This window comes from Puma concolor, chromosome A2, assembly GCF_028749965.1.
Source record: "Puma concolor isolate L17-30 chromosome A2, mPumCon1.1.hap2, whole genome shotgun sequence".
NCBI lineage: Eukaryota > Metazoa > Chordata > Mammalia > Carnivora > Felidae > Puma > Puma concolor.
Genome location: NC_141668.1, coordinates 103,798,162 through 103,812,535, shown reverse-complemented (window position 1 = coordinate 103,812,535; position 14,374 = coordinate 103,798,162).

The following is a 14,374-nucleotide window of genomic DNA, read 5'->3' as shown; positions in this document are numbered from 1 at the left end:
GAGGGAAGACACATTCAGTCCATAATAACAAACGGATTCTGCTTTTGTTTCATGAGGAGCTTCATAGGTTTTAAAGTAGTAATTTCAATCACAGACTACATTTATGGGTTATAGGCCCCGAAACAGTCTCATTCAGTCCATGAGAAATATTAGCAGAAACATGATCATATGGACATGTTTGTTTACCATTTCAGACAATTATAGCTTTCTTGAAGTACACCCAAGGTCATCTGCCCACCCTGGTGTCCACGGATTATAGGCTAATGATATTCCAAAGGACTCAAGTTGTGGCATGGGGCAGTATAAAATATCAAGAACTATCCAACAATTCGATGCTGAAAATATGAGTGAGAAAACCCAAATGACAACTTGTTTAAATAACCTAATTAATCAACAATTGGCCAAGTGACATTGAAAAATGAGTCTTTCTGTTACATACTCCCAGGGCTCTGTTCTTCTGGAATCACGGACTAATGTGTGGTCATAAAAGAACCTTGATGCCTTCTCCCAGTGGTGCTGATCCAATTCTCACCTGGGGAGAACATCACGATTGGCCTGTTGTACCTACAGAGGGCAATTTATCTGAAAGTATAGCCAACAAACCCAACGTGATCTTCTTGGCCTGGACATATTATCACTTGTTTGCTGAAAGGGCACAAACTTGCAGTCTTTGATTTCATTCAAATTTCAGAAGGAACGGGGAGAGTCTGCAGAACTTCATCCCTGTGATAGATGTCACCGTGGATACAGTTCTTATAATAACTGCATCAATTCAAAATAGATGATACAAGGGGTGCCTGGGTGGTGCAGTCGATCAAGCATCTGACTTGAGCTCAGGTCATGATTTCATAGTTCATGAGTTTGAGCCCCACATCGGGCTCTGTGCTGACAGCTCTGAGCCTGGAGCCTAGCTTCGGATTCTGTGTCTCCCCCTCTCTCTGCCCCTCCCCTGCTCACACACACACACACGCACACATGCACACACGCACACACGCACACACACACACTCTCTCTTTCTCAAAATAAATCTGTAAACCCCCAAAATAAATAAATAAATGATAAATAAATAAGTCTTAAAAATTAAAAAAACAGATGAGTTTAAAAAAATGTTTATAGGGGCGCCTGGGTGGCGCAGTCGGTTAAGCGTCCGACTTCAGCCAGGTCACGATCTCGCGGTCCGTGAGTTCGAGCCCCGCGTCGGGCTCTGGGCTGATGGCTCGGAGCCTGGAGCCTGTTTCCAATTCTGTGTCTCCCTCTCTCTCTGCCCCTCCCCCGTTCATGCTCTGTCTCTCTCTGTCCCAAAAATAAATAAACGTTCAAAAAAATTTTTTTTTAAAAAAATAAAAAAAATAAAAAAATGTTTATAAATCCATGTAATACTCACTGAAGGTTCTAAACAATCTTGATCCTGGTGCAGCTGTGGTGAATGCGTGAGGGGTGGGCCACCTGGGCCCCTGAGGGAAGGAGTTCGTCATGTCTGGAGTGAGTGATGTTTCCTGGATGGTCAGAATGCCTGGAATTGTTAGCATGGGATGGTGACCTCACCCTTTGTGGGCCAGAGTTTTTGTCATTGTGCTTAATTTAGTCAACATGACATCATTGTGTCTCTAGGAGTCAACCTCTGTAGTCCCTGGCAAGTTTGGGATGGCCACTCCTCTGTCTATGCCTTGTCCATAATGGCCCTGCTCTAGCCTCTCACACCCCCTTACGAAAACTCAGAGCAGTAATAATTTATAATATATAAGAAATTGTAATAAAATATGCCTGCATATGAGGAAATTAGAAGCTGTAATGTTCTGGGGAAAGTGCTACAGATAAGGAATTTATAATAGCTATCATAGGCGATAACGTCCTTGGAGAGGTAAGACGGCTTAGGTGATGTTTATTATCAGGATCTCACGAGTGGCTGAAAGGATCATATTTGGGCAAAGGAAGTTCTACTGGATAGCAGGATTTTCTGGAGACCTAGTACCACAATTTGTAAGTATTCCATCTTTGTCCCCAGCTACCAGGGATCTCCCCAACTCCAACACAAGGCATTGAAATTCCCCAATAAAAGTGTTATATTAGGGGCGCCTGGGTGTCTCAGTCAGTTAAGCACCTGACTCTTGATTGCTGCTCAGGTCATGATCTCCCAGTTCATCAGATCGAGCCCCACATCTGGCTCTGCACTGACAGCAGGAGACTGCTTAGGAGTGTTTCTCTCTCTCTCTCTTTTTTTTTTCTCTCTCTCCACTGCTCATGTGCCCTTGCTCCTTTAAAAATAAATAGATAAACGCTTAAAAAATGTATATACTAAAGCCTCTTGCAAGGCATCGCAGACCTTGATTCACAAATGAGATTGGGTATGGATCTCAGCACCGTCATCACTAAGGTGTCACAGGACCCTCATCAAACAAATCAATTTATTCAACCTCCAATTCCCTCCCCTCTAAAAGGAACTAAAGCGAGCACCCGTCCCATAAATTTTCCCGGAGGATTAAGTGAGAACATATCTGTGAGGCACTTAACAGATTCACGGCATGGAAAAAGAGCTTAATAAAATTGCAATTATCAAATCAACCCAGTGTGTGTGTATGTGCATGCCAGAGGGTTACACTAAGGTTCATCCCAGCAAATTTTTTTCTTGGTCACTGCGAGGAAGTGCATCTATTAGCTAGATCGAGCGATCAAGGAAAGACCAAATTTGGTTGATCGTTAGGGAATCTTTGTAAACTTCATGCCCAGATAACTTTGGAGAAGCTTGATAAAAATCTATTTCCCAGCTGAAACTTTGGGAACGTACCTCAATTTCCAGAAATTTTCTGGAATTCATCAGGCAGTCACATGACTGGTGAATACTGGACCCCATATTATGGAGTTTCAGTTATCTCATGACTGGGTCTCAATTCCTGGTCCATTTGCAAAGGGTGAGCCTCATGTATCTGATTCTGGCAAACGGATTGCGACCCTAAAATGTCCTGCTGGGTTTTCCTGGTCTTTCTCTTGTTCACGTGAAGTAAAAATAGTACAGTCACAGAATGGAAGGAGCTCAGGTCCCTGAATCTGCCACTTGGAAGAAAGGAATGAAAAATAGTTGATCATAAACTGGTTGAAGTACACTGACCACCTAAGTGTTATTCGAAGGCACTCAAATTCTCCTCACTGTCCTTTCAATGATTTTGGGATAATTTTCTTAATTGATGAAAAGGTTGTTTGCATTTCCTTTGCAAGATATGTTCCTGAAGTTAGGTTAAAAACTTTAATTACGATCAAGGTATATAATTTCCTCGGAGAGTAAATAGCTGTCCAATCATTAAACTGTGTGAAAACAATACTGAATGAGGTACACAAATTTTGAGGAGGAAAGTGTGTTTTGTATTTAGAAACCAAGAAGAAAGATAAACATGGGATGTTTTTGATAACAGTGGAAATTAAAATCAGGGTCAAGGAAAAAAAGCCTTTCAGATCCAAGTTCCTGTCCAGGTGTGCTAGTTCATGATGTTACTTACATTAGTGATCTCATCACTAAATGCCTCGAATCCAAAACAGTTAAACAGGAGTCTGGATACTTGAGACAGTCAAATGTGATAGAATGTAAAACAGCTTAGCATATAGTAAGTATTGAATAAATATGCTTCTTGTCCTTTCCTTGAGACAAGATTTCATCAGGAAATGGACAAATAACTAAAGACTTATAATAAGTAACAATGTCAGAATACGGTATAAAAGTAATAAACGTTTGGGCGCAGTTTTAACAAAATTAATCAGCTGAGTAATAAAATTATAATCACACATACCTCTGGCAACCGTAAGGCCTGCGATCTATTAGCAACCGAAGTATTAGCAAAATCATTACAAATAAGCACATGAGAAAATGCAGGGAGCGATAAAAATCACAATCAGGAAACTTTCAAGCGAGCTAGGGATTTTCACTCACTTTCTTAAAGAAGTGATGTTTAAACTGAGGACTGAAGAATACGCACATGGAGGCGGATAGAACCTTCCGACCCTGGTGCACAGAATGTGCCCAGGCTTAGATGAGAGGGCAGGATGACTTTCTGGAGGTTACCTTGAGCGGGGATAAAACAGCAGAGGAGAGAGGGTGTGAGCTCAGGGAGGTTCGGTGCACGAGGCGAGCTCACGCAAGGTGTTAGGAGCGCGTGAAGAGATTTGACAAGTGCTTTAAGGGCCATGGGAAGTCACGTGAGTTGGACCGCACGCATGGCTATGGTTCTTCACCTCCCTGTGTCCATGTCCTTTACCAGGTAACTCTGCAGTGCCCACTTACTCTATCCCTTGGTGCAGCCATATGACTTCCTTCGGTCAATGGAATGAGGTGGAAATAAAGAGGCACCAGTCTCTGAACCCAGGCTTCTAGAAGCTTCCCATGCTTAGTGCTGTGCTCTCAAGCTTCTCTCAACACCAATACAATGCAAAGTGATCCCAGGACAGCCTCCCCGTCACAAGAGGTGATGAAACGTGCAGAGAGTAGATTTTTCTGAACTGAGCATTCTTAGCTGAACTGCCCTAGATGAGACCCCTCCTCCCCCAACCCCGCTCAGCCAAAGATCCCCCAGCCCCTCCCTGATGCATAAAGTGAACCAGCTGATCTACAGAGAGAAAGAGAGAGACTCCATGCTCAGCCAGAGCCTACTCGGGGCTCGATCCCAACGATCGACCTGAGCTGAAATCAAGAATCATTAGCCCACCAAGCCACCCAGGTGCCCCTGAAAGATTATTTTTGATGCAATACCCAGATAAAACATAGGGCATAAGATTACAGGCAGAAAAATCATTAATTGTTTTTTAATGTTTATTCATTTTTTTTAGAGAAAAAGACAGAGCATGAGTGTGGGAGGGGCAGAGAGAGAGGGAGGCACAGAATCCAAAGCGGCCTCCAGGCTCTGAGCCGTCAGCATGGAGCCCGACACAGGGCTCAAACTCACGAGCCACGAGATCATGACCTGAGCCGAAGTTGGATGCTTAACCGACTGAGCTATGTAAGCGCCCCAGACAAATCATTGTTAAGAGGAACTTGCCAGCCAGTGTTTCAGAAGAAAATGAAGATGACCAGGGAGAGTTAGGCAAAGAGTTGGGAGCTATTTGAGGCATAGGAAAAAAAAAAATAAAGGGCTTGATACAATTTGTACATGGTGGGTTGACACTGAGGAATGATAGAAAACTATGTTCTCATTTGTGATGTTTGCTAAAACCGGGGAAACTTAGGCGTAAAGGGTTGAGTCCAGAAAGGATGATGAAATTTTAGATGGTTCTTTCTATACAATAGGAATAAATTAAATTATCCTGGGAAGGTTGTCATAGCGATGATTTTGGAATTGTGGCCTGAAGGACAGTTTTGAGAGTCATTCACGACCAAATGAGAAGACATAAAAATGTCTGTTGAGTTATGGGTGAAGCTTGAACCAGGTGGCAGTATTTTAAATATAACACCGAATAATTCTGGTATATCTTGATCTTGGGGGAAGTATTTTGAGAGCTTTGCCAGACAAGCACATGCATGGTGGGAGGGAGGGATCCCCGTAGATACATCAATGATGTAAAGGGCCTAACCTAATCTTTTCTGAGTTTGCCATAGGAAACCTTGTAGAAAATATGTGTCGCGTCTTAATATATCCCAGGCTTATGTCTCTGATAGATAAGGAAAAATATGGACAAATTTGAACCCAGGTACCTCAGCACGGACTGGCCCATCTGCATCCATTAAAATAGCGTGTCTCTTGGGGCGCCTGGGTGGCTCAGTCGGTTAAACATCTGACTTTGGCTCAGGTCATGATCTCACAGGTCGTGAGTTCGAGTCCCGCGTTGGGCTCTGTGCTGACAGCTCAGAGCCTGGAGCCTGCTTCGGATTCTGTGTCTCCCCCTCTCTCTCTGTCCCTCCCCTGCTCACACTCTGTCTCTCTCAAAAATTAATAAACATTAAAAAATTAAAAAAAAACAAAAACAAAAACAGTGTGTCTCAACCTCAGCGTTATTGACCTGTGTTGGGGTGGGGCTGTCCTGTGCATTATGGGATGTTCAGCATCATCCCTGGCCACTAGTCACTGAATGCCTGTCATATCCATCCCACCTGCTGTGACAACCAAAACTGCCTCCAGACATTGCCAAATGCCTGAGAAACACTGCTTTAGAGGACAGGTGATTTTTATAATTTTAAAAGTGAAGTAATCTAGCATAGATTTGACCAAATGTGTCAAAGCCACGGTAATAAATATTGGTGTATATTGTTAATTAATATTTAGTGGCTGTTTATTGTTTCGAAGTGTCGATACAAAGTAACTCGCTGGAATAATGAAAATATTCCCTATTTTGTTACCGGTGTATATTATATGAATGTATACATTTGTCAAAACTTACTGAAATGAACTCCTGTGGTCTGTGCATTTTATTATAAATAGTTATACTTGAAATTTTTCTTTTTTTTTTTTTAATTTTTAATGTTTATTTGTATCTGAGAAAGACAGGGAGAAAGGCCTGAGCAGGGGGCAGGGCAGAGAGGGAGGGAGACACAGAATCCAAAGCAGGCTCCAGGCTCCAGGCTGTCAGCACAGAGCCTGACACGGGGCTCAAAGCCACAAACTGCGAGATCATGACCTGAGCCAAAGTTGGACGCTTAACCGACTGAGCCACCCAGGCACCCCCATACTTGAAAATTTTCTAAAAAATAACATCTTATTAGCATTAAGATAAACTGGGAAGTTGATCTTTGATTTTAAGCAGCACAATGTGATACAATTTGAGAACGTTGTTTTGCGATGTTTTACTTAATGTTGTTTACTGTACGCTTAATTTACTGCATTTACAAAAGTTGTTTAAATGTTTTTGAAGATTTTGTTGATTATATATGTAAATTTTCCTTGTCTGACATGTAAAATTACTTAAAAGAATATTTAAATTCATAAATACAACTTAATATATTAAAAGGAATGTAACTAGGTTTTAAAAGATTTTAAACAGAGTTTAGTCTGTTCCAGTTAGGTTAACCACACCTTACTCCAAGCATAAGTAAAGGTGATTTTGAATTCCCTGGGTTAAAAAAAAAGTATAGCAATTTACAAAAGTTGAAACTTAAAGGCCAGAGGTGCCTGCATTTTTAAAGTTTTAACTTTAAGAAATTGAAAATTAATGTCTAATCCAATAATTAAAAAGAGTTCTTTGCTTACACACGGGAAGCATAAGTCAAGGGCAAAACCATAAGAAGCTTTAAATTAAAGAAAGCAAAAGAACACTCAAGGACACTGAACAGAAGTCACCCAAGACACGGGAAGACAGCCCCGGGCACAGCTGATGCAATCCAGAGATTGTGGCCAGTGTGTAGGAGAAGAGGTTGTGGCCAATGTGTGATGGAAATGACAGAAGAGAGAGGGAAGAGAAGACCTCACTCCGTTCAGCGTGGTGCTGTGACAAAAGCACTTCCGGAAAAGCACACTTGAAGCGAGAAAAGAAGTCATACCAGCAATGGAATAAATACGTTCCCAAGCCAATTACCTTTTCTCTCACCTTTCAACATGTTCTTCCCCTACAGGGTCCAAAATAAAGTAAGCGTTACAATTGGATATTACCACCCCAAGTGACAATCACTTGCTAATAACCCTACAAAACCAAAGGAAAGCTGGGTCGCTCTGCCACAGAATCAGGAAGAAGTTACAACATCAGTCTCATCATCTACCGGTTGCTTGTGACACCAAAATGAAAAATGGTGTTGCCTCGTAAAACGTTGAGCTTTGGGAAAAACTCTTGACTCTTATAACACTAATTTCCAAATAAAACTAGAAGCAGGTAAATAAAAATTTTTTTTAAAAACTGCCATACTGTTAACCTGACTCTTCAAGTTTGAATGCAACAGAAGAGTTAATAAAGTCTATCTATCTGTCACCTATCGATCTGTCGATCGATCATCACCTAATTTATGTATGTATGTTTTGCGTATGCATGTGCATATATACCATCTATTATGACAGTGAATTTACCAAAAATCGACATATGGAAGAAGTGTCAAGCTTCCTTTATCTCACCAAAATACTTCTCAGAGGCTTTGACTGGAATAACTTGTATCAAAACCAGGTTCTACATATTAATAACTGTGTGCAATTGAGCAAGTTGCCTAAATTCTCCAAACACTGATTTCTTGACTTGTTGAATACGGTTCACCTGCGATGACTTGGGACTAAGGTATGTGAGTTACACACAATGCTCAGTCTAGGACACTGTGTCCCAGCCTGGACATGAAATCACCCAAAGGTCTGGGACACAGATGCCTAGACCCCACAGAAGACTTGGATGTTCGGTAGGTCTAAGAGGAGACGTAGGCCCATTTGTTTTTGTTTTAAAAGTAGTTCTGATGGGTACACCTATGTGGCTCAGTCGGTTAAGCATCTGACTCTTAACTTGGGCTCAGGTCATGATCTCACACTGTTCATGAGATGGAGCCCTGCGTCAGACTCTGCGCTAACAGCTTGGGATTCTCTCAATGCCTCTGTCTGCCCCTACCCTGATCTTTCTTTCTTTCTCTCTCGCTCTCTGTCTCTCTCTATATATGTCGAAAATGAACAAAAAAACATTCAAAAAAAAGTGTTTCTGGCGTAGTGAGTAGACATGCTTAATAGGAAAACGACTATGTAGTACATTCTTAGCAAGAGGTATTTACCATCATTGTCATCATTAACTGTAATGCCTGGATTCTGAATGGAATTTTCACAGCTAGAGAAGTTATACTGACCTTGGCAACCAAAAGTAGTCATGAAGGCAAATGCAAAGAAATCACTGATTCTAAAAGGTATCATAAACTTCCCACTCTAAGAAAACCTTCATTCTCTTAGGAATCTTCATTTTCATAGAGGTAGACTGGGTGACAATTATATCCATCACCATACTGTGATTTTTTGAGCAGAGGGAATATAAAATTGTGACTTCCAGATGAATAATTATAATCAGAATTTATAATTATAATTCAGAACCACTGGGTGGTTCAGTTGGTTAAGGATTCGACTTCAGCTCAGGTCACGATCTCATGGTTCCCGAGTTCGAGCTCCGTGTCCAGCTCTGGGCTGACAGCTCAGAGCCTGAAGCCTGCTTCAGATTCTGGGTCTCCCTCTCGCTCTGCCCCTCCCCTGCTTGCACTCTGTTTCTCTCTCAAAAATAAGTAAACATTTAAAAAAAAGAATTTAAATTGATATAATTTTAATTAAATTCAGCTTTCTATAAAAATGCTGCATTTGAGGGACGCCTGGGTGGCTCAGTCGGTTAAGCCACCCAGGCGCCCCTGTCCAGTTGACTTTCGGACAACTTTTGAACAACATGAGTGTGGGTCTGCTTATATGTGAATAACTTCTTACGAATACAGTGCAATACTACAAATGTATTTTCTCTTATGATTTTCTTCACGTTTTCTTTTCTCTAGTTTCTTCACTGTAAGAATGCCGTATATAATACATATAACAGGCAGAACTTTTATGTTACCGTGAAGGCTTCTGGTGAATGGTAAACTGTTTGCACTTAAGTTTTGGGGGAGTCAAAAGTCATACACAGATTTTAGACTATGTGGGAACTTGCACCCAGCTGTACTGTGGGGTCCCATTTGAAGGAGATGCGTAGAATTATATCTGTATTGTAACTAGTGCTTATCAGTTTGAAACAAATGAAGAAAAGCAGAAAATGTAGTGTTTTCAGTTCATCAGCAAAATAGTGAAATTCACTGCAAAGCACATGAATTATTAAGAACTTTTGAATTCCCGTTGCCCTTGGGTTTCTCAAGTTTGCTGAACTTTCTCACATTTTATGAGTCCTCAGGACTTCATTTGCAAAATGTGGCATTTCAGATAAACGCAGCCTTCAGCACATATTCTGCGACCATGCAGATGATGTGTTAATCCTGACCGGCTCTCCACCGCTGATGAGGACACTTGACATTTCATCAAGGAGGCATTTGAGATCCAGGTAGAAGCTCTCGGGAAATGTAAGGGCCATCAGATGCTGAGAAAGCCACTTGCAATTGATTGGTCCCACTAAACAGCTTCTGTTCCAGGCTCCCGACAGGACCTGGGCGTGTCCTATTGTTTCCTTCCCTCGGTTTTGTGATGACAGTTTTCAGCTTCGTTGTGCGGAAAGGAATAACTTTCTTGAAAGACTGACATCAGTTTAATTCCTCAATACAGTTACACCTTTCTACTAGGACATTATTCAAAGTTACTAGTCTTCTCCTGTTGAATAACAGGAAGAAAACATCTTTAATAATAACTTCAGTAGTCATTGAAAAATCATGCCATCAGTTTCTCCTCAATATGTGGGGTGTGGCGGAGGGAGGGGCAGCATATCTGAGGCCGTTCCTCTCCAAAGTGAGCTTTGCCAGAAGCTCTTATCTCCATATTTCACTCACTGGTTAATTGATATATATCTTGCATATATATATTTTTTCATTTTAGAGAGAGAGAGATAGAAGCAGAGGGAGAGAGAGAGAATCTCAAGCAGGCTCCACATTCAGCACTAAGCCCAACAGGGACTCAACCACGACCCTGGGATCATTGCCTGAGTGAAATAAAGAGTCTGATGTTCAATGGACTGAGCCACCCTGGCAGCCTCATATTTTTAAGTAGGCTCTACACCCAATGTGGGGCTTGAACTCATGACCCTGAGATCAAGAGTCTCACGCTCTACCGACTAAACCAGCCAGGTGTCCCTGCAACTTGCATGTTTTCAAGTTACATCTCACTCTATAGGGGCTTTCCAGTATGAAATTTTCACACACACACACACACACACGCACACACACACACACACACACACACACACATTTCTAAAAATGAGAGAAGATACATCCTTTTCTGTCAAAATTTAGCTCACCATTAAAATCAGAAAAACACTGTATTCACAGGGCTCCTGGATGGCTCGGTTAAGCATCTGACTTCAGCTCAGGTCATGATCTCATGGTTCCTGAGTTCAAGACCCATGTCGGGCTCCTTGCTGACAGCTCAGAGCCTGGAGCCTACTTTGGATTCTGGGTCTCCCACTATCTCTATTCCTCCCCTGCTCACACTCTGTCTCTCTATCTGTCTCTCAAAAATAAACGAAGAATAAAAAAAATAAGAAAAGAGAGAAAAACACTGTATTTAGGATGGAAAGAAGAGGAAGAAACAGCCACAAACGTCCATCAATGTAGTGATCACTGCGGATCACTGCCTTTAAGGCAATATGTACCGAACCAAGCTGCAAATAAGGCAGAGATATTTTTTTTTATGTTTTATTATTTATTTATGAGAGAGAGAGGACAAGAGACCAAGCATGAGCAGGGGAGGAGCAGAGAGAGAGGGAGACACGGAATCCGAAGCAGGCTCCAGGCTCCAAGCGGTCAGCACAGAGCCCGACGCAGGGCTCGAACCACGACCCGTGAGATCCTGACCTGAGCCGAAGTCGGACGCTTAACCGACTGAGCCCCTCCCCGGCGCCCCGAGGCAGAGGGATTTGTGTCTTCATTTGTGATCAGGATGCACCAAAAGCACCTGACTTTGCTGAGTTATCTGGAACTTAGTAATTACTGAGCTGTAACTTCAACCTAAAACATAAGTCCCAAATCTGAATAATTGATCACAAAACCTGCCTCCTCAGAAGGATCTAAAGCTTTTGGTTTCTCTTGACCCAAAGACAAAGTTTTCTTTTCGGCAAAAAAAAAAAAAAAAAAATCTTGGTTTTTTCATCTTACAGTGTGACTCGATGTATTTTATATAAGAATGATATGAAAAAATATATATGCCTCTAATTGTGTCAGGAGAAATCCATTTTGGGCAGATAACTTACTCTGTGTATATTGGTGACCCCTAAACAGCCTGGGTTCGAACTGTGGGTGTTGACTTATACATTAATTTGTTTCAATAAATAAATAAATCACACACACACACACACACACACACACACACATATACACACACACATACATAGTGCTATAAATGTATTTTCTTTTATGATTTTCTGTTTTGTTTTAACTTTTATTTATTTTTGAGAGACAGAGAGAGACAGAATGCAAGTAGGGGACGGACAAGGGAAAGGGAGACACAGAATCCCAAGCAGTCTCCAGGCTCTGAGCTGTCAGCACAGAGCCCAAGGCAGGGCTCAAACCCATGAACCATGAGATCATGACCTGTTCTGAAGTCAGACACTGAACTGACTGAGCCACCCAGGCGTCCCTCTTACGATTTTCTTAATAATAGTTTCTTTTCTCTAGCTTATTTTATTGTAAGAACACAGTATAAACTATGTACACACAAAATATGTGTTAATCACTTTATGTTATCGGTGAGGCTTCTGGTCAACGATAAGCTGTTAGCAGTTAAGCTCTTGGGGAGTCAAAAGTTATACTCAGATTTTCAACTGTGCAGGGTGTCAGCACCCCTCACCTATGTAGTGTCCAAGGGTCAAGTGTAAATGTCATTCTCTCCTTGTAACTTGCCTCTTCAGAAGTTGGGATCTAAACTTCGTTACCAACAACTATTTTTCAGACAAGACCCAGATTTCTGGTATATCTTTATAACCCCTTTCCATAAAGTTTCTAATTTCTTCTTTTCCATCTTTATAGTAACTGTATTTTTATGTTGCCTTATTTTAAATGGACCTAAATATATTACTGAGGTTTGCATTGTAATTTGATATATTCTAAATCATGGACTTTTTGGAAAAATTTACTGCAAATCAGAAAAAGCGTAAGGCAGTTACTTGCTACAAGTTTCAGTGCTTTGTTGTTGTTGTTCAATTAAAATTAGCAGGAACATTTTTTCTTTTTTTAATATTTCTTTTTGGGAGAGCACAGGGGAGGGCAGGGGCGGAAAGAGGGGGACAGAGGATTCGAAGGGGGCTGTGTGCTGACAGGCTGACGGTAACGAGCCTGATGTGGGGCTCCGACTCATGACCTGCGAGATCATGACCTGAGCCAAAGTCAGATGCTCAACCGACTGAGCCACCCAGATGTCATGCCACCCAGGAACATTTTTCTTAATCCTAATTTTGTGCCTTGATTTATCTTCTGATAAATGCCACCCAGGAACATTTTTCTTAATCCTAATTTTGTGCCTTGATTTATCTTCTGAAAAATGGACCTGAAAAGAGTAGTTTTCCTCCTAGCTTTGCTGTGACTTGCTGAATGACTAGCCCGCAGAGGGGACTCTCACAGAGGACACTCAATACCCATTAGCCATTATGATGGCGGTCAGGTAATAAGAATGCCAGCCGCCTTCACGCCGAATGTCATCATTTAAATTTCCCACGTCTAGTGGAGGAAACACCACCCGCACACCTGCTGCTTCTCTTCCTCGCTTCTCTTAGAACATCATGTACTAAGTCACTGGTTTGCTTGTTTATATTCCCAAACTCTCATTAGAATAAAATAAAGGGTCACATTAGTGCCAGCCTCGTCCCTACCCTGAGCCACAGACGCCTCCGGGGAGAACCAGGAACTGCTCCCAAAACATCTCTATGTCCACCTACTCCCATATTTGATGAGCCATCAGACTCTTTTCAGGCAGGGTTTTTGGAACCAAGGCTGAGTCCAGTTCTTAGCCGGGTGTGGACGTGATGCAGTAAATCAGGCAGGTGCTCCTACGGCACTTACATCCAGTGGAGACAGAATCCGGTTGTGCTAGCTAAAGCCTGGGTCGATGGTGGGGTGCAGAGGGTCCCGGACAGAGAAATGGGACCATCCCCACCATTGCACTCCATCTCCTGGGCCACAGCATATGGCTTTTTAGATTTCTCAGATGTAAAGGAGACCACCCCATCTTTCCAGCCCCATATCGACATATCAGGCTCTGGCTCCACTAAGAGAACGTTCCCCAGGTTTGAGGGGAGGGAAGTTCACCCATTCCCACCCTGTGAGTTGGGGGACTGACCACTCACGAACAAATTTCTGCAGACACTCCCCCCCCACCCCCGCCAATCTCCCATTTCCCTGAATGTATGAGAGTCTGAGGGTCACAAAGCCAGTTTTAGTCCTTTGGTTTCTAGTCCTGCATGGTGGTCTCATTCCTCATTTTGTTCTGGAGACGTCCTTTGTATCGACTGTCTGAGAAATCCGGTCGAAACTGAGGCAGAAAGGGTGCAACTTTCGCCTGCTATATTATAGGCATTGACTGTCCCTACAGACCTAACAGGGGAAGTTAGTCACTCCGGCCAAGGAAAGAACTGGGAAACTGCAGACAGAAACAGGTTGTTTCCTTTATTTTGGCTTTTGTTTGTGTTTGTTTTGTTTTGTTTGTAATGCAAAAACAATGAACAGCCAACAGCAGATGAAGTCTGGTCTAAAGTGTGAGGTACACAGAAGTATTTTATTATTTTATTTTATCTTATTTTAATTTTTGTATTTTGAGAGAGACAGTGTGTATGCACATGAGCA